We start from the raw sequence: 25088 nt of genomic DNA on the forward strand, positions 1-25088 counted from the left end.
TGTTTCTTCAGTGTGCTTTAATTTTGGCCACTTCCTCAGTATTTTTTGTCTAACTTAACCTTGGCATTTTCGAGGTGTGCAGGCCACCTCATTTTACAGCATATTTGTCCATTTGGCTCTCGTCATTGGAGTATCTAAATAAATAATGAGAAGTCCTGGTCCCAGGTATAATGGAGGGAGCACATTTCACTCATCTCACTCACTGGTTGTGGCTATAAAACCTGAACATAAGGCACAGGGCAGCTGTGAGGACTCTGAAAAGTGACTCAAAAAACAACCAGAATTTCAAGTGCCAAAGTTAGTGATGAATTTACCACTTTTTTCTCTGTTCCTTCTAGCCCTTGGCCTTGGATGCATAGTTACAGAAGTGCATGTCAGAATAGTGTGCAGTCCTGGCTTTGTTGCTGGAAGACCTAAAACAGTACTTGAGGGAGCTGGAAATTCCTGGGAGATTATGGAGAGAGAGGCGCCCAGGAGAGTGGTCCGCACAGTTGACATGGGTCTGATGTAATAAGCATGGGGGATGCTGAGAGCAGAGCAGGAGACAGATCACTGCCCAGGCCTGGACCAGCTGCTAGGGGCACATGCCTGTGATAGATGTAAAGAACACTGCCAAGGCTTTTTGTTTCTTTGAGTTAAAAAAATTAATTAGTAGACTTTATTTGTTAGAGCAGTTTTAAGTTTGCAGAAAATTGAATAGATAATACCAAGTTCCCATATGACCCCACTTCCCCCACTCATGGTTTCCATTATTATTATCATCTTGTATTGGTGTGGGACATTTGTTATAATTGATGAGCCAATGCTGATACATTATTATTAGCTAAGGCCATGGTTTACATACATTAGGATTCATTCTTTGTATTGTACATTCTAGGGGTTTTGATAAATGCATGCTACGTATCGAACATTACAGTACCATACAGAATACTTACACTGCTCTAAAAATCCCTCATGCTGAAGTACTCATCCCTCCCTGAACCTCAAAGTCCTCACAACCACTGATCTTTTTACTGTCTCTATAGTTTTATCTTTTCCAGAATGTTTCATAGTTGGAATCCTATAATATATAGTCTTTTCTTTTTGGCTTATTTTACATAGCAACATTCATTTAAGGTTCTTTCTGTCTTTTTGTGGCTTTATAGCTCATTGCTTTTAATTCCTGAATAACGTTCCAAATCTACCACAGTTTGTTTATTCATTCATCAGTTGAGAGACATCTTGCTTGATCCCAGCTTTTGGCAATAATGACTAAAGCTGATATAAACATGAATATGCAGATTTTTATGGATGTAAGTTTTCAACTCATTTTAGAAAATAGGAAAGAAATTGCTGGATAATATGGTAAGAATAAGTCTAATTTTATAAGAAATTGCGAAACTGTCTTCCGAAGTAGCTGTGAAATTTTGCATTCCCACCAGGAATGAAGGAGAAAGTTCTTGTTGCTCCACATCATCACCATCGCTTGGTATTGTTTTTTTTTATTTTTTTGGGTTTTTTTTGTATTTTTTTGTCATTCTAACTAGTGTGTAGTGGTATTTCATTGTTGTTCTCATTGTCAACTTCTTACTGTCATGATGTTAAACTTCTTTTCATATATTTACTTGCCACATGTATCTTCTTTGGTGAGCTGCCTATTCAGACCTTTTACCCATTTTTCAATTGGTTGTTCACTTCCTTCTTTTTTTTTTTGAGTTTTAAGATTTCCTTATTTATTTTGAATACAATTCCTTTATTGGATAAGTGTTTTGCAAGAATTTCTTGTAAGTCTTTGGCCTATTTTTAAATTTTTAAATAGCAGAGCAGAAGTTTTAAATTTTAATGAAATTTAACATCAGTTTTTCATGGATTATGCTTTTGGTGTTGTAGCTAAAAGCTCATCAACAAACCCAAGGTCAGCTATACTTTCTCCTATGTTATCTTCTAAAAGTTTTATAGTTTGGATTTCATATTTAGGTCTATGGTCCATTTTGAATCAATTTTGTGAAAGTTGTAAACTTTATGTCTAGATTTTGTTGTATGTGAAATTACAGTTGTTACAGCTCCATTTGTTGAAAAACTATCATTTCTCCATTGAATTGCACTGCAAAGCTTTGAAAAGTGAATTGAGATTAGAACCACAGCTCTCAGGAGGTGAACTGGAACATGTTGCTTAATTTAATCAGGTCAATTTGCCACTAAAACAAAAATATTAACGTTCTGTATGGAATTAAAGCAAGATCCTGAGTTTTGTAACACAAGAAAATAAAATGTCTAAGATTCACTTCAAAATTACTCATCATATGAAGAATGAGGAAAATCTGTGCTTGCAAGGGTAGACAGTCAACAGATGACAACACACAGATGCTGGAACTGCCTGACAAAGGTTTTAAAGCAGCTACTCTAAAAATGCCCCAAGAAGAAATTGTGAACACTATTGAAATAAGGGGAAAAATAGAAAGTCTCAGCAAACAAATAGAAGCTGTAAGAAGACCTAAACTCAATAAAAAGGCTTAATAGCTGTAAGGAGAAGAAAGAGAAAAGTCGGTAAAATTGAAGATAGACAAAAACAATTATCTAATCTGAACGACATAGAAAACTTGAGAGAAGAAATAAAAGAGAACCTCATGGGCTGTGGGACAATAATGAAAAGTCTAATATTCATGTCATCAGAGTCAAAAAAGACAGCAGAAAGAGTCTGGTGTAGAAAAATATTTCAAAAAACAATGAGTGAAAACTTTTCACATTGGTAAAAGAGACAAATGTAAAGATTGAAGAAGCTGAGCAAACCCAACACATAATAAACCCAAATAAATCAATGCCCAGATACATTGTAATTAAAGTTCTAAATATAAAAGACAAAGAAAAACCTGGAAAACAGCCAGGGAAAAATGATGCATTAAGTACTGGGATGCTTGAGAAACCATGAAGACCAGAAAGAAGTGATACAAGTTTTCAAATGCTGAAAGAAAAGTATTATCAAACCAGGATTTTATATTCAACAAAAAATTCCTTCAGGAATGAAGGATTACCAAAGATATAGTCAAATGAAGGAAAACTAAGAGAGTTTATTGCCATCAGATCTGTGCTAAAAGAATTGCTTAAAAAATTCTTCAGACAGAAGGGAAATGATAAGAAGTGGAACTTGGAACTTCAAAAATAAAAGAAGATAAACAGAAATAGCTACGTAAATATAGTAGACTATTTTTCTCCTTTCGAGTTCTTTTTTCCTGTTTTCTATTTGTGTAAATTTAGGGAGTACAAGCACAGTTTTGTTACATGGATATTTTGCATAATGGTAAAGCCTGAGCCAAACAGTGTCATTTGTACCCCTTAAGTAATTTCTCATCCCTCACCCTCTTCCTACTCTTCCTCCCTTCCAAGTATTCAATATTTATTATTCCACACTCTATGTCCATGTGTACACCTTTTTTAGGCCCCATTTATAAGTGAGAATATGTGGTAGTATATAAATATATTCCATGGAATGCTACTCAGCCATAAAAAAGAGTGAAATCATGTCTTTTGCAGCAACATGGGTGGAACTAGAGATCATTATCTTAAATCAAATAACAGAAAGTCAAATACTACCACATGTTCTCACTTATAAGGAGAGTAGAGGAAGACAGATTACCTCAAGAATCTAGGATATGGGTGCAAAAGGAAGGATGGAATCTTCACCTCCAAAATGCAACACCACCCTGTTTTATCTAAGTTATCTAGTTTACCAGCATGGAGTTATTTGTAGTATGTGATAGTACAGTATAGTATACATTTTCCCCCTTTTAGTATCTAAATGGTTTGTAATGATTTCCCCTCTTTCTTTCTTGGGGTAATCTGCCTTCCTCTACTCTCCTGACATGTACTTTGGGCAGATCCCACCTCCAGGTGCAGAATGTGGATGGCAATTCCTATGGGGTAATCTGAGCGTTGCTTTCACTTGGCTGTCCTGATTGCTTTGAATGGAGAGAGGAAGGCGAATCAGGCAGACACAAAGCATTTTGCTGAGATTGCTGACACTATATAAACCCTGCACTCTCAGGGAGCAGTAGAAATCTTGAGAATGGATTCATTAGAGTGTAAGGCAGATGTGAAACATGGAGAAACCAACTTCTAATGACAGCTTGGAGCATCTGGATCTAGTCCCAGACTTTTTAGCTATGTGAGTCAATACTGTCATTATTTTTTCTCTTTACTTTTCAATTAAATCAGTGAATCGGATTTTCAGTTAATAGCAACCACCAGTCTTAAGTGATATGATAGCCTATGCTTTGTTTTGTTGAATGTGTAAGTCTCTCAATGTTGGAAAATTATTTTCCACCTGTAGTGGTTAGATTGTACTAATGATGTGTATTCCATAGTCTTACATCTGCTACTATTTTTATAGATAAAAGGCTTTATAAGCTTTTAAAGGAGTAGTATCCATCTTCCATTTTGTTTAAAAACAGAACAAATATATAAAAACAGATAATGGTATGAGTACTGCAGTTGAAATGCAGTTAGGGATTCTTGAGCCTACTTGGTCTTTATACCTCTTTCCCTGTTCTCCATCCCTATGTGGCATCACAAGAAATCTTAAAGCCTGTAAAATATGGAACATAAAACACTGTTCTGTCATTTATCATACAAACACGGTCACTTTTGAGAATAAAAGAAGACATTCTTAATAAATTTATTCTGGGGAAAAGGCTTAAACAGGGGTGATACCAGGAAAATTGGGACACGTGGTCATCCTGGTTCTATACCACAAGAGTTGAAATGAAAGGAAAGTATGGTTAAGTCAGAAGAAATGGATTCCGGCCCCATTTCTACCATCCACTAGTTGTGTATTCTTAAAAAGTTACTCAACCTCTCTGAGCTTCAGTTGTCTTCATTAGTGTGTCAGAGAGAATAGTAATTACTACCTCACTGGAGGTTGTTGTAGGGTCATAGTTATGAAAGATCATAGTTATGAAAGTGCTTTGTCAACCATAAGACACAATGTTACTAGTGGCTTTTATTGTGTGAAATAACTGATCTAATTATGATTACTCTAACAATGTGGTTGTACTTAACTTTACACAATAGATGAATTCTCAGAAAAAAGTTGAGTATGAATGGTTTTGCGAATTGCCTCTTAATTAAAAAGCTCACTGAGAATTGTCTGAGAAATTCTTCTATAAGTTCAGAATTATTTTGTAGAATAAAAAGTTACCCCATGCTTATATCTTATATATCAGAATTTGCTTTTAAGCAAAACATATCCCTAATGTCTTCAAGGATTTGTCTCTCCAGCTAAATGTGGAGAATGAGGCATTTCATAAATGTTAGGTTACCTGGTCAGGATGCAAGCTGGGGCTAGGGTTGGAGGAGGAGGCCCTTTTCGGGACCCAATATGGCCATGAAAAAAAAAAAAGACGACATAAATTCTTGCAAAGCAGGACCCTGTCGGTTTAATTTATTTCACATTTGCCCTGGAAGCAGGAGGCTCCAGTGGGCTAATGAGTACGAGATGCTGTTGCAGACAAGAGGCAACCTACACATGCTGCTTGCATGACTGGCACCCAAATAGGCTTGCTTAGTTGGTGAACTGTCAGGTTTCCAATTCTTTCGATGTGTCTGTAGCCTTGGTCTGGCCAGGCATGCCTTGTCCTCCTGGATAGACATTTAGGAAATGTGTCCTATCCCCATCAGCACAGTCATGCACTGGTCTTCTTTTCCCATATGTGTGTGCCGCCATCTGGGACAACTTAGCCATTGTCTGTTAGGGCCTTTGATGCTTGATTATAGGGAAAGAGGAAAACATCAGCTACAATAGAGCAATCTGTTCTGTTTGGGACATCAGTACAATCTTTTATCCTCTTTTTCTTTTTTTCAATGCACATATTTTTGATCATCTTCACATAGGGATGAATATTGGTAATGGAATGTATTCTAGAATTCTTTCTCTTGAAAGGAATGAATCTCTCCACTTACCCTTGTTCATAAAATAGTTTTGCAAATATGATCTTGCTGATAAAACACTGATTCCAGTTCTCTTTTCCTCTTTTTGCTTACTGACTGCCCAAAGAATCTAAGATTTCAAAGCATAAATGCTGATAACATAGTTTTTCCATTGCTTTAGCTCTGTATTTCCACAGAATTTGTTTATTGTTTTCAGTGGTAAAACTTTCATCTTCAACAATAGTTAGATTAATTTAAAAACATCTTTACAGTGGTATATTGTAATAGATACTAGCAAATTTTGTGCAGAAATATTGTTGTATTCAGATAGAACCAAATTTATACTGTACTATTAAGTGTATGTGTTAAGTAGGGGGTGACTAAGTTCCAAGGTCATATATACTTTGTAATTTTATTTTGGTAGAAAAATAATAAATAAAGTGATGTACACCAAATAATTACAAATCATGGTCTCTGTGGGATAGAATCACAAAATGTTTTTCTTTCTTTCCCTTCTTCTTTTTTGCTCTCCTTCTCCTCTCCTTCTGTTTGCTTATTTGCATTTTTGAATTATTTTATAATAAAATTGCATGACATTTGTAATAAATCCCACTCTATAAAATAAGTTTAAAAACATAAAGGAAAGTTTAACAGTCTATGAACTTAATCTCCACCCAGAAATGGAGTGCTGTGGTAGGGCCCAGTCAAGATGACAATGGCAATGGGAAGATGGAGTGACAGATGGCACACGATGGCAAACAGCCCATACACGTTAGTGCTTTCTGTGGAAAATAATTTTGTATAACTATGAATATCTTTTATAATTTAGGAATTTCTACATTATTAAATCAGGATAGCCAGTACAGCAGAGATACAGGTATCCAATATCCCTTTCATCCTTCTTCCTTTAGTAATAGTTTATCTGAGTGTATACTGAGTGTGGTCCCTCGTCCAGAGGAACCTCTAAGTGCTGGTGGCCACATGCTAAACTTATAGTCAGAGGTATGTGAATGGCGATGGTGGATATCCCCTCTCAGTCATGCTCATATCTTTCCTTCTGTCCCTTGTGCTCTGCACATGGCAGTGGGTGCTGAAGTAGCCACATGAGACCAGGAGGTGCAATCTAATCACTGAGGACAGCAAAGAGAAAACTAAGGAAGTTGAGTCCTTGATGCTGTTGAGCCACCACATCAGTTCAGAATTGCCTAAGCCTATGTATTTAAGCAAGTGAGAAAGAAATCTTATCTTGTTTAAGTCATCATTGGTAGGGTTTTTTTTTTGTTATAACCATTGAAACTATATCCTAATAATAGTATATTAGTATAATTTTACAATATATAATAATATAATTTTATAACAATATGTAGATAGAAATATGTAAATATATGGATGGATGGATCTATAGATAGATTGATGAATGAAGGGAAAGGTAGATGGATAGATGAATGAATGGATGAATGGGTGGGTGGATGGATGGATAGATGGATGACAGATGAGTGAATGGTGGATGAATGGATGGATAGATGGATGGATGAATGGATAGATGAATGGATGATTAGATAGATGGATGAATGGATAGATGGATGGTGATATGGTTTGACTGTGTCCTCACACAAATCTCAACCTGAATTGTTTCTCCTAGAATTCCCATATGTTGTGGGAGGGACCCAGGCGAAGGTAATTGAATCATGGGGGCCAGTCTTTTCCATGCTATTCTTGTGATAGTGAATAAGTCTCAGGAGATCTTATGGATTTATCAGGGGTTTCTGCTTTTGTTTCTTCCTCATTTTTCTCTTGCCATTGCCACATAAGAAGTGCCTTTTGCCTCCTGCCTACAGCCCTCTGGAACTGTAAGTCCAATTAAAGCTCTTTTTGTTCCCAGTTTTGGGTATGTCTTTATCAGCACTGTGAAAATGAACTGATACAGATGGATAGAATGTGTGGACTCAATATTGTTACCCTTCCTTTTCTCCACCCCATTTTTCTACCCTCTGCAGGAAGAGCCCACCTTACTTCTCAGTCTAAGAGAGTGGCAAGCATTGCTGGTCTCTTTCCACACCTGTAGTGCCTCAGTTTTCTGAAACATAGATTGTGTGTTTCTAATCTGGCAAATACTTGAAAGAAAAAAAATCCTTTTTAAAGCCATTGTAAACAGATATTACTTTAATTTCAGCAATTTGCCTTGGTAAAATTTGGGAATTGAAATGTAAATAACTGGTTATGTACAAATTGACTGCTTTGAGGGCCAAACCTGTATACCTGGTCGCCTGCACGGATTCCATGAGGGTTACTTCCTGTGCCGGTCCAAGTGCACAGCACAGGGCAGAGCATCATGAACACATAAAAAGAAGGGAAAAGTCAGAGAGAGGGAAACTGAACAGTGAAGATGCAGAGGAGTAAGAGAGTCCTGGGAACAAGTAACCAGAGAGGGAGTTGAGGCAGCACTCAGCCTAGAGGGCATGATAGGCCAAGGCATAGAGTTAGGAAGTGTTGAACACTGGAGGCTGTGACAGTGAGGGCAGCTGGCTTGGCTAAAGGAAGAGTTTAAGTAGGAAGTGCAAGGAAAAGTCCCTAGAAGGCTGAAGGCAGGTATTGAGCCACCATGGATAGACAGAGGATGCCATCTGAATATTATTTCTTCTCCACATCAGGACTGTAGCTCTGTTAAATAGATTCCAAACCTCTTGTTTTCATGCAGATGTCTTTTTGGAATTGTGATAGAACATGAGGCTATAAAATTCTAGGCACAGTGTTCTAAAATCCTCAAGACAGACTAAGCTTTGCATACATGGTGTCAAAACAGGCAGGTCAAACCACTTTATTGCTTGCATAGCAGACCCTTTCCCAGCCAGGAAGCAAAAATCATAAGCTGTTTTTCTGCTCTTTTTCCTGCATAGCATGGTGGCTGGTGTTCTAGCTCTCATTTAAGTTCCTCCTACTTAAGCGGTGGAATCCAAGTAATTGATCCAGTATCATCCATCACCACCCTTCTTGTCGTTGTGGTCTGCCAGGTTGTTGAGGGAGTGTCACATCATCCCAAAGACTGTGGTCCCAGACCTGCTGTGCAGAGGCTCCAAAACCATGCTGTAACTGGGCTTGCACCAGATTGCCAAAGGGGCTTTCTCTCCCTCACTGCAGAATGTGCTGCTTCCTTTTTCCTCCTTCCTTCTGACCGACAAAAGAAGCCCCTTTCTGATAATTAAATGGCTCTGTTAAATTTTACCCTTTAGGGCATTTTAGTTTTGCTGCGTGAGGGAGCAGGGGTAGTCTTCACCTTTTCTCTCTTTCCACATAATGGCAAGGGCAGTTCCTCAATGTCCTGAAGCCTCTACTGACATTTGGACCCTAGGTCCCTTCTCTCTAGATTGAGCAACAGATGTGACCTATGTTTTGTAGGGTTTCGCCATGCAGATAATGTACTAACCTTGCTTACACAAACCACATTGGTATTTGTGTAATTTTTGATTGGTTGGCTCAGTAGGCATCGGATCACTTGTTGCGGGGTGTTGGGGGCGGGGCTTGTTGATGCACAGATAGGGAGGTTCCATCGCCAGTGTTTCTGGTTCAGAAGGTCTGAGGTAGAGCCTGAGAATTTGCATTTCTAACAAGTTCCTGGGTGAACTGCAGAATTGCATTTTAAGAACAACTGTTCTGGAGCACCCTTGCCTTAATAATGCTGCAGAGACTTCCTGGGTCGGTCCTGGTATCTTGTGGCTCCTCTTCTGCTGTGTCGATTTTTGAACAGCACGTGGAGGAAAGATGCCCTCTCCAGGGTGTGGTGAGGAGTGAGGACAATGTGAGCATGTCTGAGCTATAGTGGGCATGGGTGATTCAGCGAGGACTGACTGGACAACAGTGTCCCTTCCTGAGAGCATCCCAGCAGGCCAGGCAGCAGAGCTATTAAATAAAAATCCGTAGGAAACATTGACATTGGATCCCTCCTGAATGTTTGTTCTACAAATGTGGAATGTTTGTCTCATCCAGAAACCTCAAAATTACTTTGCCATTAACACCTGTGTGAGTGGCAGGGCTTGCATCATTAAGATTGCCGGAGGAAAACGTTGCCTCGCCTTGGTTGAAGGAAGCATTAAAAATTAATGAGGTATCAGTACTCACAGTTTGATAAACTACGAAACACCTTCCTTATGCTTCCGCTTTTTCAGTTGCCTAAACCTCTGATACTTCTATATAAGACATTTTAGAAGACCAAATGTCAACTGTAGAGCTATGAACGTCAACAGAAAAATGAAAAAGAGAAAAAAAATTGCATTTTCTTTTGCAGAGGATTGGGGAAATACAATGACATATTTTATATTTTTTATTTGAAGGGTCATGTGGTTCAGACCACACATGGGTGTCTGCACTTTCTGTTTATACCAAGTGAATCAGATGGGATGGTAAGAGTAATTTGTTGGAATGTTTTAGCAACAGTGAGGGTTACAGGCAGATGACCTGGGAGCTGGTCTCTGCTGTTTACTCCTCTGGCTCTGAGATGCCTTCAGGAAAGTTCTGTGTTGTGACACTGACAGCTTGCCTCTAGAATGCTGTGACATGCCACCTGGAAGCTTTGTAGGTCTGGAAATATTCACAACGTGTGGACATTCAGCATTAGACTGTATGTGGCCATTCTCTCTGTCATAAGGGAGTATATGCAAAAAACCCTCAGATGTCTGTTCTGCTCTGTGGTCTGGTCTGGGACAATTTTGATGAGCTGGCAGCCTAGGACCACTAATATTTTCTTGATTCTTATTTATAGCTGAAAGCTCTTTATGGGTGCTCTTCAGGGGTATGTTTTCAGTGTTCTTGGTCAGTTGGTAAGTGTTACAATAATAATATCTCTCTTGAATTTGTAACTATTATGCATTATATGTGGCTGCTATGAAGATGGATACTAATTGTTGTTCTCAGATCTTTTCAACATGAGCTCATTTACTCCTCAAGGCAATCTAATGAAGTCAGTGCCATTTTTATCACCATTTTACAAATGAGGAAACTGAGGAACTGTCTGTAACTTGCCCAAGGTCACACAGCTGGTAAGTGGTGTACCCAAGGCTAGAACCCATGCTCTTAACTACATGAAACTACTGATGGCTTTTCTGATGAGCTTTGACTTATAGAAGCCACTTGCATCTACTCACAAGCTTGTTATTGAACCCATTGGGGTCAAAAGCACTTGTGTATTTCTGAATAGAGAGGTGAAGTGAGTGGGCTCATCTTAAAAGCTTGTTTTCATTGCTTTAGAATCAAGTACAAATGCTTTAGTAAAGCCTTCTAGGACTTTTCTCAACCTTTCTGAGGTTCTCTCCCAAACCTCCCTCCCTGACCACACAAGCCTGCCCAAAGCATGCTGGGGACATGATACTCTACACCATTGCTCCTAGGTCTCTTCATCTAGAGCTGGTTCCTGTCTCGCACTCTCCTTGCACACCTTTGCTGGGGTGAATTATGTTCTAGAGCATCCCAATTTGAGTGTCAGATTTAGTTACACATACATTGAGATAATAGTCCCTGAACCCTGGGCAACCGGCATGTTCTGGGGCTGCTGGAGCCCTTGTTCTGGCCACTTCCAGCCATATAAACCTATGTTTTTCTTTGCTGAGGAACTGATCTGCTTGACTGCCACGTCTGGGCTCTGTCGAAGACCATCAGCAAACAGAAGAGAGAGATGGGGCATTTCTTTCTCCACTCCCTCCCTGCCTTGGGATCACAGTTCCAGCAGCAGCTGCACCCTTCCCTTCTGGTGGGCACTCCTGCCTGCAGCCCTCTTCCTTAGCTCCTAGTGTCTCCTAGGGCAGTAATAGCTCCAAATCGCTCCAAGCTGCTGTTCGTCTCTGGGGGCCTCCCAACCCTTGTTGGTTCACTCTGCCTACATTCTGTCTGCTGCCCCTTGGACAGTGTTTCTACATTTGAACCATATGGGTGAATTCCATATTCTTCTGGGACCCTGACCGATGAAACTCCTTCCTCCCAAACTATGTCTGAGCTTTGTCCTCCAACTCACAAATGGCAACTAGCAGATTTTCCTATTCAGCTCACACAGCCTAGGTCCCCACTTATTGGATGGAACACAAGATACCCTTTAAATCACTTGAATCACAATGCAGACTTAAGAGCCCATCAAATTCTTGGGAAGCGGCAATGTTGGATTCCTTCTCCTCCACTTTCCCACCATACTCCCTTTGTGGCAGATCACAGGCATGTGTACAGTATAGTGCAGATTCTCCCTTTATCTGAAACACAACCCAGGGGCCTGGGTCTTGTTTTACTTCCCTTAATGTCCGTGTAGTTATTGATGCACTTGTCTTCACTGGTAATCTATCAGTTCCACTAGAGGAGAATGGGTATCTCTAGGGCTAGTTCAAAATAAGTACTTCTTAAGTGAAGGAAGGAAGGAAGGAAGGAAGGAGGGAGGGAGGGAGGGAGGGAGGAAGGAAGGAAGGAAGGAAGGAAGGGAGGAAGGGAGGAAGGAAAGGAGGAAGAAAGAAGGAGGGAAGGAAGGAAGGAAGGAAGGAAGGAAGGAAGGAAGGAAGGAAGGAAGAAAGGAAGGAAGGAAGAAAGGAAGGAAGGAAGGAAGGAAGGAAGGAAGGGCGGGCAGCTGGCACAAGTTGGGGTCCATCGTTTAGTCACAGAACAAACAAGCATAAGTGGTTCCCACCCTGATCCTCAAAAACTTTAAAATGGAGCAGTCCTCCTTTTATGGGCCCTGAAGCAATTCAGAGGCCTCGCTCTCTCTTTGATACACTTCCCTCATTGCCAGGTGACAGTCTGGAGGACAATGAGGCATTGAGTACCTTGCCCCAGCTGGGCAAGCTGCTGAGCAGAGAAGTCAGCATTCCCGACATCCCGCCCGGCGCTCTCTTGACTAAACCACATGGGCTGTTTTTCTGTGCTCTTGCTTGGACCACTGGGTTCTTCTTGACTCAGACACCACTGATCCCTTTCCCGGGATCCACACCCACCTGCTCCCTGGAGCCAAGTTTTGTGAGGCGTGTGGCTTTTTTTGGAATGCTCAGTCACCTTGGAGTTTCTGCCTCATCTCAGGACAGGAGGATTTGCGTAGATAAATTATCACCATGGGACACCAGTGTGTGTCCCCAAGCCTTCAGTGCAGTTCAGACACAATGGATTTTCTGCAGCTCACTTTTGTTATGCATGGTGAAGAGGAAGTAGAAATCCAAATTTTCAGAATATAAGCCTTCTTCACAGGAAACGTATTTTGGAGCTCACTACACCATACAGGCTGCTGATTTAATACAACCAGCAAATGTGCAAATCTCTGAGGAATGGCAAATGCCATCCACCTTCACTCTTTTCACCTTCCTTCTCCTCCTCCTCCTCACCTTCATTTTTCAATAACCCAGTTATTTGTTGGTGCATATAAAAGTAAACAGAAAATGAATAAGCTATGAACTTTGAAGGAGAATTTTTGAGTTAGAAATCTGAAGGGGGAGAAAAGGCCACAGAAAGAGGGTAAACAGTTAAGGCAAACATTTTAGACCAAAATAGCCAGTAGACAGCAGCTGAGAATGGACCTCACTGCTGGTAAAGAGGCCAAGGTGGATTAAATTGATCAAAACAGTGCTTGGGAGATAGCAAGGAATTTTATTTTTTGTTATTTCTCTTCAAAAAGGCAGGATGGAAGATTAGACTTCTGTAAGAACAAACGTTTGAAACTTTTCTATCTATTGCTACTGTTTCTGTGCTTTGCATTTGATGTTGGTTGTGAAACGTGTTTTTCTCAGTATAGATATATATATGTATATGTATACTTTTATACATATACATACACACACACACACACACACACACACACATATATAGATATATATTTCCTTTTCTTGTTGAACCATGATAGTAAAAATGATTAGTGGAGCTGAAATCTGCAGCAATGCATAGAACGCTTTTTCCAGTGTTTAGGATAGCTGAAATATGCAATAATTGATTTTAACATGTGCTGTAATTGGTTCCATATGCATCGCTGTCAACTATGATGCATCATAATTAAACTGACATGTTCAAAAACTGGCCACTGAAATGAGCACTCCCTGAATTTTCCAACTGTGCGCAGCTTGCTGCTTCTCCACTCCCTAGCTTCTCAATAAGGAACAGCATTGCCGGGTTTTATTTTGCTGCTGGTCTCCTCCATGTTTTATCTATTTTTCCCCCTCAGGTTTTAAATGACCTCCTGGAGTGGATTCAGGCTCTTTCCTCACCTCACATTATTTCAGCAGTGTTGGATCTATATGCAATTTCCTAAGTCATCATAAATCAGATCTAAACTCATGAGAATGGTCAAGAATTTGATATAAAATAAGACACAGGAGCAGATCCATAAAAGTTCCATATTTTAGTTCCTCCATCCCCAGTTGAACCATGCTTGAACTCTAATTAGAAAATTCACTTGGAGGAAGAAAGCATAGTATATGACACACATTCACCTCTGGTTCCCTATCGTATAAATGACAATATTCAGATATTTGACCACCTTTCTGCTTATTTCTGTGATCATCAGAATGTATATGAGTATCCAGGATGATCTTACCTTGAAAGCCTGATTATCTTTCTTTTTTCTTGTGTAAAAGCAATCTGATATCATTGTAAGGGCATTGAACTAGGATCTGGGGCAGCTCTGTTACTATTAATAGTGTTAGTAAAGTCCTCTGGGTGTTAGCTTTCTCCTTGGTAAGATTTATGGAAGGGATAATACTCTTTCTACTGTCATCTCAAGGTTTAGCCTGATAGAATAAGATAGAAGCAAGATTGAATAGTGTGGCTTTTGGTTCCTGAATCCCTGTTCTGAATTAGCATGGGTCATGTCTGTGTTTGGACTTTGGGTTACCATAATCTGCTGTTTTAATTTCACCAAGAACTGCATCCCCCTCAAATCCCCCGGTGTCACACCTTCTCTAATCTGTTAACCACATAAATGGGTCCTGTGATGGCAAAATATTTAATAACAAAAGTTAGTTTATCATCATCCGTGATAACTAGATAATCATTAGTTATCAATGATACATCATCAGGATGTATCATTGCTCTGAGGCTCCGTAAGGCCAATACTGGGAGAAGGGACATAGCAGCCATCTCTCCACTATTTCCACTGGGAACACCAACCTTCCACTCATTTTTTTCATGGGTCACTGGTAAGGATCCCTAATTTCAGTGACCTTTTTGTTGCTTAGAGCATAGTTCTGTGACGCAGACCTGGTTAATCATAGTGTCTCTTCTGTCTGTCTGTGGAACATAGTCCATGCTGTAGCAGAATAACCAAGCTGGACCCACCAGGGTTTTCTCATGCACTTTGAAAGCCAAAAGCTATGAGGTAAGATTCCCCTATCTCCTCGGAAATGAGCTATGAAGACATAAGCCTGGCGACACTGGGCCGCAGGAAGAAAGCTATGCTCTCCACTGTGTAAAGGAAGGATAGATTGAGCCCCACACATGGGAGGAGTGGAACTGAAAATGCTGATTAATGACTTTGGAAACTGTCAGGTGATTTGTGGAAGAAAGAACTTACTCCACATCCTACTGGGATCTTATTTCCCGATTAAATTCCTTAGGAGGCAAACTTTCTGGAGCTAAGGAAGCGATTGGGAAGGGAAACTGGTTCTTTATATTCCTCCATCCTCTCATGTTTTATTTTCTGAAAGGGAAAAGTCACTATTTCATAGCCAAGGCTAAGCAGGGATCTTGCTGCTACTTCAACAGTCATTTCAACTGGAGTCCTGAGCCTACTTTTCCTTCTTATTTTGTATCTTTATTCTTACTGGATCACCTCTCCTTTGGCTATCAGAATATTTCTCTCCACCCCACTCCCTGGTCAACACGATCTTGGAGTCAGAAGACTTGCCCATTACTTTTGAGCAACGTTTGGATGGTGTGTAGTGCATCTGCAGTGGTTCTCAAACCGAAGGTGCATCTTAACACCTTAGAGAGCCAGTGAAAACACAGATTGCTGGGCCTGACCACAAGAGGCCCTGATCCAATAGGTCTGGATGGGATGGAGAGTCTGCATTTCTAATAAGTCCCGAGGTTGTACTGAGGCTACTGGTCTGTGGAGCACACTTTGAGATCTACTACTGAGATGAATGCCAGATTAGATTAAATGTTGTGAGACTCAAGTCTTGGCCTTTGGGCAATCCCCAAAGCCTCTGTGGGCTTCACTTTACCTATTTATAAAATGGATGATTTGATTAGGTGATCTCAAATTTTTCTTTAAGATGCCTCCAAGTCAATTAACTGATCACGAAGTTCTATTTGGAAGGACTGCACTGTCATGACAGTCTTCTTTTTCCCTTTGAGACAATTATAGTTTAAAAAGACAATATCTAATTTCTGCAGAAATTGTGGAAGTGGTCAGACAGCAGCAATAGAATAGGGTAAATATTACATGCTATGAATTCTAAGGTCCTGACATAATACTCTGCAATTAAGCTTTTCGTCTGGAGGTTGTATACTGTTTTGTAATAATTTGCTCATTAATCAGGCACTAGTTCTAGAATTTAGGAAACACCTGTTCAGTAGCTTCTCAACCACAATGAAGAGTAGACAGTATTAGAAAAACACAGTAGTGGGACAGTAGAAGTTTGAGGGAAGGAAAAGAGACTATCTAAGCACAAAGTGTGCTTCTCCACCCCTCCTGCTGCTCCATTCTGAGCTTTCCTGGCAGATCTTCTGGGTGAGGAGTCAAGAGAAGGTTTGAAAGTTTATGTCCGCAGCTAGATAAATATCATTAGTGTAGAGATGGATTGTGGTGGCACCTAGAAGGTCCCACCTAATTTTGAAAAGAGAGGGAGAAAAATAAATGTCTAAAGACATCTTCTGGAGTTTGGAAAGGACCAAAAAGTCATTGTGTCTGGCTTTCCTCTATCACCCCAAGTTCCTGCACAAACCACCTACATCCCAACAGCAACATAAAATGACCATTTTATGAGTGAGAACAGGAAACTGTGGCTATAACAACGCTTCTTTCCCCTTTTCTTTAGAGGAGGAATAAGTGATGGATGTAAAGACAAATATGAAACAGTAATTTAGAAAATAATTTCTTTTCATGCAAGAGCCACTTTTTGAGAACCTGGTGGTATTTAAGAATACTAATCAATGAGTATCATAGAGTATTCATGAGTTGATTAGATACATATGTATTGGGTATCTAACATATCCTAGCAATATGTGAGGCACAAATTAACCAAACAAAATTATTTCTATGTTTCAGGAGATAACAGTTGAGATAGGAAGAGGACAAGTAAAGAGATAATTTTATAAGTTCCAACAGGAGTGAACACAGGCTACCACAAGAGAGCCTTGCAGGTGTGAATATCAGCAAAAACTCACTGTGGAAAGTAGTGGCCTCGAGCATGAGTGGAAGTTGGGTCAGGCAGGAAGAAGGTACTCTTTTCAGACTTAGCATCAGACACAAAGGCTCAAAGAGGTGAGTTCATGAAACTTTGATTGTTAAGTATGAGTGGTGGCTAGAATTGAAGCTGCAAGGGAAAGCATGGGTACCTATTGACTTTATTTTGACTCACTAGTTCAGTACTGGTCCCAGTTCCCAAAGAGTTTGGTTTTTATTCGTGAGATGGGGGTGGTTGATCATGGAATTAACTGATGTCTATCTGTAGCTAAGTAACTGGGTGGGTTCAGAGCCCTTCCTCTCATGGACTGCTTAACTTCTCTCCTGTACATTGTTGCTCTCCTTTTATGATGCTTTTCCTCGCTGCCTAGGCATGGTTTCTCCATTACATCCATCCTCAACCCCTTCTCTTCCTGGCTTTACTTTGAAGCTAACCTCCTTGCCCTAGGTATAAATTCATTTTCCAAATAGATACATATGACTAATGTCTATAGAGAAACATGACATTTTAAAGGAGAAGGAGAGAGCAGGATTTGCTGCAGGTTGCAGAACTGTTTTTCCAAGGGTCTGCCTTTCTAATGTGCTCACAGGTGGTGCTGATGCTGCTGATGCCTGGCTACATTTTGGAGAACCTGGAGTCTTTTTTCAAATGATGGTAGATGAAAGTATATTAAACCCAAAATTTGGGTTCTCCAGTGCTCTCCTTTCTTTTTCTTTTTTTTTTTTTTCAGACAGAGTCTTGCTCTGTCACCCAGGCTAGAGTGCAGAGGCATGATCTCAGCTCACTGCAACCTCCACCTCCCAGGTTCAAGTGATTCTCCTGCCTCAGCCTCCCGAGTGGGGATTACAGGTGCACACCAACATGCCCGACTAATTTTTGTATTTTTATTGGAGAAGGGGTTTCACCATGTTGGCCAGGCTGGTCTCGAACTCCCAACCTCAAGTGATCCTCTCGCCTCAGCCTCCCAAAGTGCTGGGATTACAGGTGTGAGCCACTGTGCCTGGCCCCATGCTCTCCTTTCTAAAGGGGAAGAACCTTTTTATAGCAGAGGAATCGTTCTTGAAGGACCCAAGAGTCTTTTTGCTAGACTTCCTATTCTTATAGTTATTTCTAAACTTAATTCTTTCTGGAAAACAGAATAACTACAAGATAAAATCTACATCCTGAAAGGGTTGAACCCATCTTGAAAATGGCAAAATCTCCATCCTGGTGATCACTGGCACCATCATTCCCAGCATAGCCATCACTCTATGGGATCCTGGGCACTGCTTGGCACTAGGAAGGTGAATGACTTTAAATTATGATTCCTGTCCTCAAGAGACAAGTCACATTGTTGAAACGCTGACATCAATGTACAAAGATTCATAATCATAAAGGGTAACTCTTGGTAAGTCATTATAATCTTATTAATTGTTTCTAGTGGTAAGTCACATCAATGCTGCATTTTTCCAGGTTTCAGAATTTGGCAGGCATTGAATATGTCACTGTTTGGGTATTACTAATGGAAGAAGTGAGGTTTCCTTTTTAACTGTGTTTAGTATTTTGCTTTTGGCTCCGGAAATGTCATAGAAACACCTGACTTGGACATATTTCTAGAGACTATCATTTTACATATAAAGTTTAGTATGTTATTTAGACTGATATTTTATAAATCATATTCTGGAATTAAGCTGAGTAAGGCCAAGAAGAGAAAGGGTTGAGGATGGATGTAATGCAGGAACCATGCCTAGGAAGCGAGGAAAAGCATTATAAAAGGACAGCAACGATGTAGAGGACAGAAGTTAAGCAGTCCATGAGAGGAAGGGCTCTGAACCCACCCAGTTACTTAGTTGCAGATGGACATCAGTTAATTCAGTAATCCACCACCCCATCTCATCAATAAAAACCAAACTCTTTGGGAACTGGGACCAGTACTGAACTAGTGGGTCAAAATAAAGTCAAAAAGAAGCCCACTGCAAGAAATACTCCTCTAAATAACAAATTTTGAGAAACAAGTAATCACACAGACACACCATGTGCTGTTATCTTTTCAGCACTAGCTCTGTGTTATGGTACAGTTAGGGAGAGGATGAGGAGGGCTCTTCTTTGAGCACATTTCCAACAGTCTTTTCATGGTATGCAGTAGTTGTTTACAACAATGTTTCTCACTTTAATGTGCACACAAATCATGCAGGATCTTTTGAAATTCACATTTAGACTCAGTGGGAGCAGGTGGGGCAGGAGCCTTGCAGAGGTGATGGGCTCCTAGGCATGCCAATGGCCTGTCGTCCTTGGATTGCACTCTTAAGTAGCAATGGTTTAGAATACGGTAAAAATATGTTAGAAGGGGCATTGTGAAAGCATGGGGGTTCATCTGTTCGAGAAACAACAATGACAAAAAATGGTGATTAAATGCAACCACATCTAAATGAGGTAGCCAGGAGGTAGACCCAGCTTCTCCATGAACAGGCCACATACCATCTCCCAGGGCTGCCTCCAATGTCCAGGCTGGCTGTGCTCAGGCCGTCAGGGCTTGCTGGACTCTCCTGGCAGGGTGGGGTCAGGACTCGAGTAGTTTGGATGCTGATAGCAGAGAGTGTGATTCTCTGGCCTGATGACCCAGAATCGCTCCCAGGAGCACCTGTGCATGGAGCACAGACTGGAATCGCAGCTCTCCCAGGAGGAAGGAGTCATCCCTGGTCTCCCATCCCCCAAATGCTGATTCTGTGTCTGTTTGTGGATGGGTAACAAACAAACAACAAAGGGCCGTCTCAATTAACCTGCCACACAGAGCAGAATACCATAAAAAGTTCCAACTCTCTTTTTGAATGATGCTTCTTTTTTTTTTTTTTTTTGAGATGGAGTCTTGCTCTGTCACCCAGGCTGTAGTGCAGTGGCAAGATCTTGGCTCACTGCAACCTCTACCTCCTGGGTTCAAGCGATTGTCCTGCCTCAGCCTCCCAAGTAGCTGGGACTATAGGTGCATGCCACCACACCTGGCTAATTTTTGTATTTTTAGTGGAGACGGGGTTTCATCATGTTGGCCAGGCTGAACTTCAGACCTCAGGTGATCGACCCATCTTGGCCTCCCAAAGTGCTGGGATTACAGGCGTAAGCCACCATGCCTGGCCTGGATGCCACTTCTTATGATGCTTAGAATCTGGTGCCCTTTCAGAAAACTGAAGCCTTGGAGACCTAAAGTTGCTACATTGTTCTCTCTCCCAAAGAGGAAAGCAAAGGGAAGGTCTAGGACAGCACTTTCCAAAATTCAGTGTGCATAGGAACCACCTGCGGAGTTAATATGCAGATTGAGTTTTGGTAGTTCTGGGTGGGGTGGGGCCCAAGAGTCTGCCAGGTGCTCCCAACTGGTGCTGATGTTGCCTGGCTACATTGTGAGTAGCAAGGGCAAGCAAACTAAGTGACCCTCTTCAGTGATCTGCAGAGTTGAAGATGAGGCATCTTTCAGGCCTGAGTCAGACTCTCTGGGCTGTAGGCGCCCAGGAGCTGCACAGCTGTGTAAGATTAGAAATCTCAGCGCTGAGCAGGATGGGGCCAGGGCCAGTTAATGGCATCATTTCATTGTAGTAACTACAGCAGGCCAGAGCCAATTGCTGTTTAGTCAGCTTTCCCATGTTTGTTGACTTTGGTATTACTGATTTATTAAAGGAAGAGGAACTGTGTTGGATATCAGAAAAGTGTTAGAAAGAGGGAAGTAGAGTAAATCCAAACCTCTCTCTCTACACTCTCCAAACCCGTCCCCCACGCCCACCCCACCCCCTTGTTGCCAAGTTATGAGATCTTGGGCTGACTTCCAAGTTCCCAAAGTTCAAGTGTGGAAAAAGCCAACTAATCTCCTGGAAAATCTCCTGATGTGTATTTTTCCTTAACAATCTGGGCTGATTTTAAACTTAGCCCACAGTAAACTGTGCTCAACAGGCATTATCATTATAGACACTTGCTGCTGCATTTTCCAAGGATTTCCCCTACCCTGCTGGTATTGCTACCAGATACAGAATGGAATTTGTCAGGACAAGCCATGTATTAAACCATTAATTCAGTTAGTGCATTAGGAGTAGGAAGACTGATTCTCTGCATTATATTTTGGCTTTCAGGCCTGATTTGAGCTTATTTCTCAGTGAGTATTCCATATCAAAGGCTGGGGTGGTAGAATTACAGGACATTAGGACTTTCAATCTGGAAGGGACCCTGGAGACCATTTAGTGCTGCCTGCTCACTTCACAGATGAGGAAACTGTATTTTTCAGTCTTAAGAGCTTGAGCAAATACTCAGCTTTTGATATGCGCATGCAGTTGCCATTCCCACGTATGGGAGTTATGTGTGTGCTTGAAGGGAGTCAATAATGGATCTTTCCTATTTAGTTTTCCTTGATCTTGGCTTTAGCTTCATCAAAGTCTGTCATACACACCCTCTGGACAGCATACATTTTGCAATAATATGCAAATGTCTTGGTTCCTGATAATAGTGGAAAAGAAATGTGATGTTTTACTTAAAAGATACTTTATACAATTTAATAGCAACTGCATCTCTGGCATCTATAACAGATGCTATTCAGTGCAGGCAACTTTTTCAAGTAACCTAGCTGAATTTTAGCTGCTGAAATTTTCTGTATCATTTGATGATCATATTTCATTTCAGACTTTTGAACACGACAGATTGTCCACCTGGATCTCATTTTGCCATATTTTATTGATGGCCTGACTCAGATCTTTCAAGTTCTCACTAACTGACCTTGAAGGAGTAGCTTGTTGTTTAAATTTTATGACACAGAGATGTAAACTGCCTGCAAATTTTGCAACTCAGTGGTGATGAACAAAGAGAACTTTTTATTACTACTTATTACCTACGGTTAAGGAATTAGCAAGAGCTGTTACTTTGCACCCATTCCTGGGACAAAATCCCGAATTAACTTTATAACAAGCACATGTGTAACAAGTGAGAACTACATTTTTTGTTTGCAAATCTAAGCTCAGTGTAGTGCTATTGCACTTATGCTTTCCTGTGGCTGCCCTGATTCCATAATAATGACAGGTTTCTCCCTCCTGGCCTTGTTATTCTGGGTCAGATGGCCCATCACCTGAGAATCTGAATAACATTGGATAGAAACTACAGAGAGAAGACAAATAAAAAATACTACCCACCACCCCTGTCTGACCATGAGAAAAACATTTAACAAATTCAAATTGAAGGACATTTATTCTACAAAATTCCTGGCCAGTACTCCTCAAGGCTGTCCAGATTACGAAAAACAAGAGGATTGACAAATGGCCAGGGTGTCCCAGAGGCTCAGGATATAAGATCACTAAATGTGATGTGGGACCCTGCATAGGACAGAGCGAAGACACTCGAGGCAGCCTTAACGAAGTGTGGGCTTTAGTTAATAATGATGTGTCCATATTAGTTCATTGATTGAGTCACTTGTGCCACACTAACGTAAACTGTGAACAATAGACGAAATTGGGCTCAGGGTATAGGTGAATTCTGTACTATCTTTGCAACTTTTCTATAAATCTAAAATTATTCTAAATTTAAACGTTTACTAAAAATAATGCTTGTGTCCATTCAGCCTCTGCTGACACCAAGCGTCTGTGATAGGTCAAGTTTCAGCTCCATTATTTCATTAAATCTTCAGAACAACTTTATGAGGTATTTATTGCTATTCCGATTTTATCGCTTTGAAAACAGAGAAACTGAAGTTCAGGGAAAGTAAACTTTTCTACGTTGATTGAGTTCCCTTGGCTTAAAAATAGCAGAGCTATGATTTTAACCCTCATTTATCTGACTTTAAAGCACACACTTATTTCAGTTCCCCATTTGGTTCTTAGAATCCTGTCCTCAAGAGATGGCGCAGAGGTTGAGGAAATGGGATGGGAATGGTGGGAATGGCCTGCATGTAGCTCAGCAGGACTGTGTCTGGTTTCCTGCGCCATCAAAGTTTCCCAAGGAGGATCATGTGGCCTCTATTTTCCCTAAAGGCTAAGGTCCAGGCTAGCTTTAGGTGAGTTTTCCCATTTCCTTGGATTTCATTGAACAAAAAAATAAATTCTGCCTGCAGTGGCCATGGGTGCAGTGTCTGCCATGTGGAGGAGAAGTTGATGGTTGTAGCAGCAACACTCCAGCTTACCTGGACCAAAGTAAGTATGGTCATGCTGCATCCTCTTCCAGAATCCCTTCCACTGTCTGTGCATCTGGGTCATTGGTGAGCCTAAGGATGTCCTGAGTCCTGGTTTCTTGACATTCTGACTCAGTAGATGAGAGGAGAGCACAGAAATCTGCATTCAAAATTGTTTATTGATGATTTGGCTGTGAATCTCTGTTCTAAATCTGAATCTCAGAGAATCAACTCTTGTTCTCACCTCAAGAAAATGTAAAACCAACCTCAACACGGTTGTCTCTTGAGTAGGTAGCATTAATAGACTGTCCAGGCCAGGAGTCCACAAACTATACCTCTGGTTAAATGGCCCACAGCACCACCTGCCTGTTTTGTAAATAAAATTTGATTGAACACAGACATGCCATTTGTTTATTTGTTGTCTATGGTTGCTTTCTTGCTACTATGGCATAGTTGAGACCATATGGTCCTGAAAGTCTAAAACGATAATCTGACCCTTTACAGAAAAAAGTTTTCCAACCCGTGGTATAAAAGACAGAAAGGATCTGGAATAATAATTAGTCACAGTTAAAGGGAAAGGGAGTCCAGTTGCCCTCAAGCTTCAGTGTACCCAAGAATCTCCTGTGATACTTATTTAAAAATGCCACCCCTTGAGATTCTAATTTAGTAGCCTGGGCTGAAAGCTAAGAAATATGCATTTTTAGCAAAGTTTTGAGACACGTGGTCCTAGTCACTAAGAATACGGACCCTGACAATAGCTATACCTGGGGCCATAATCCTCTCTAGAGGTCTGTGTATGTTTAATTATTATTGCATATTGTATTTGAACAAAGATTTAAAAATAAAACTAAATATCACTTTTATGAACTAAATCATGCCCGACCCCCCTTCCCCCAAAATTCATATATTGGAGCTCTAACCCCCATATGACTGCATTCACAGAGAGAGTCTTTAAAGAAGTAATTAAAGTTAAATGAAGTCATAAGTGTAGGGCCCTAATCTGATTGGACTGGTATTCTTATTAGTAGAGAAAGAGACACTAGAGATCTCTCTCTCTTCTCTGCAGGTGCACAGAGGAAAGGACATGTGAGGACACAGCAAGAAGGTGGCCATCTGCAACCTGACCAGCAAGACCTCACCAGAAACCAACCCTGCTTGCACACTGATCTTGGAATTCTGGCCTCTAGAACTGTGAAACAATAAACTTCTGTTGTTTAAGCCACGTGGCCTGGGGTATTTTGTTACAGCAGCCTGAACTGACTAATACAATCACTAAAGTATCAAAAGGCAGAATTAAAAGCATTATAACTGATCCCGAGCAAGATGGCCGAATAGGAACAGCTCCAGTCTCCAGCTCCCAGCGTGAGCGACACAGAAGACGGGTGATTTCTGCATTTTCAACTGAGGTACTGGGTTCATCTCACTGGGAGTGCTGGACAAACGGTGCTGGTCAGCTGGTGCAGCCCGATCAGTGAGAGCTGAAGCAGGGCAAGGCATCACCTCACCTGGGAAGCCCAAGGGGGAAGGGAATCCCTTTTCCTAGCAAAGGGAAACTGAGACACACAACACCTGGAAAATCAGGTAACTCCCACCCTAATACTGTGCTTTACCAAGGGTCTTAGCAAATGGTACACCAGGAGATTATATCCCACACCTGGCCAGGAGGGTCCCACGCCCACAGAGACTCCCTCATTGCTAGCACAACAGTCTGCGATCTAACTGCA

General features: G+C 40.9%; 1 long non-coding RNA gene across 1 annotated transcript; it reads left to right on the forward strand.

The window, feature by feature from the left end:
• Nucleotides 1-3946: 3946 nt before the first annotated feature.
• On the forward strand, nt 3947-24586 carry LOC105486782 (uncharacterized). Its single transcript, XR_011614360.1, has 4 exons — nt 3947-4141; nt 18393-18642; nt 23308-23386; nt 24431-24586. It is a non-coding gene; the product is annotated as an uncharacterized lncRNA (long non-coding RNA).
• The last annotated feature ends 502 nt before the right edge of the window (nt 24587-25088 follow it).

Source organism: Macaca nemestrina, chromosome 15, assembly GCF_043159975.1.
Source record: "Macaca nemestrina isolate mMacNem1 chromosome 15, mMacNem.hap1, whole genome shotgun sequence".
Taxonomy (NCBI): Eukaryota; Metazoa; Chordata; class Mammalia; order Primates; family Cercopithecidae; genus Macaca; species Macaca nemestrina.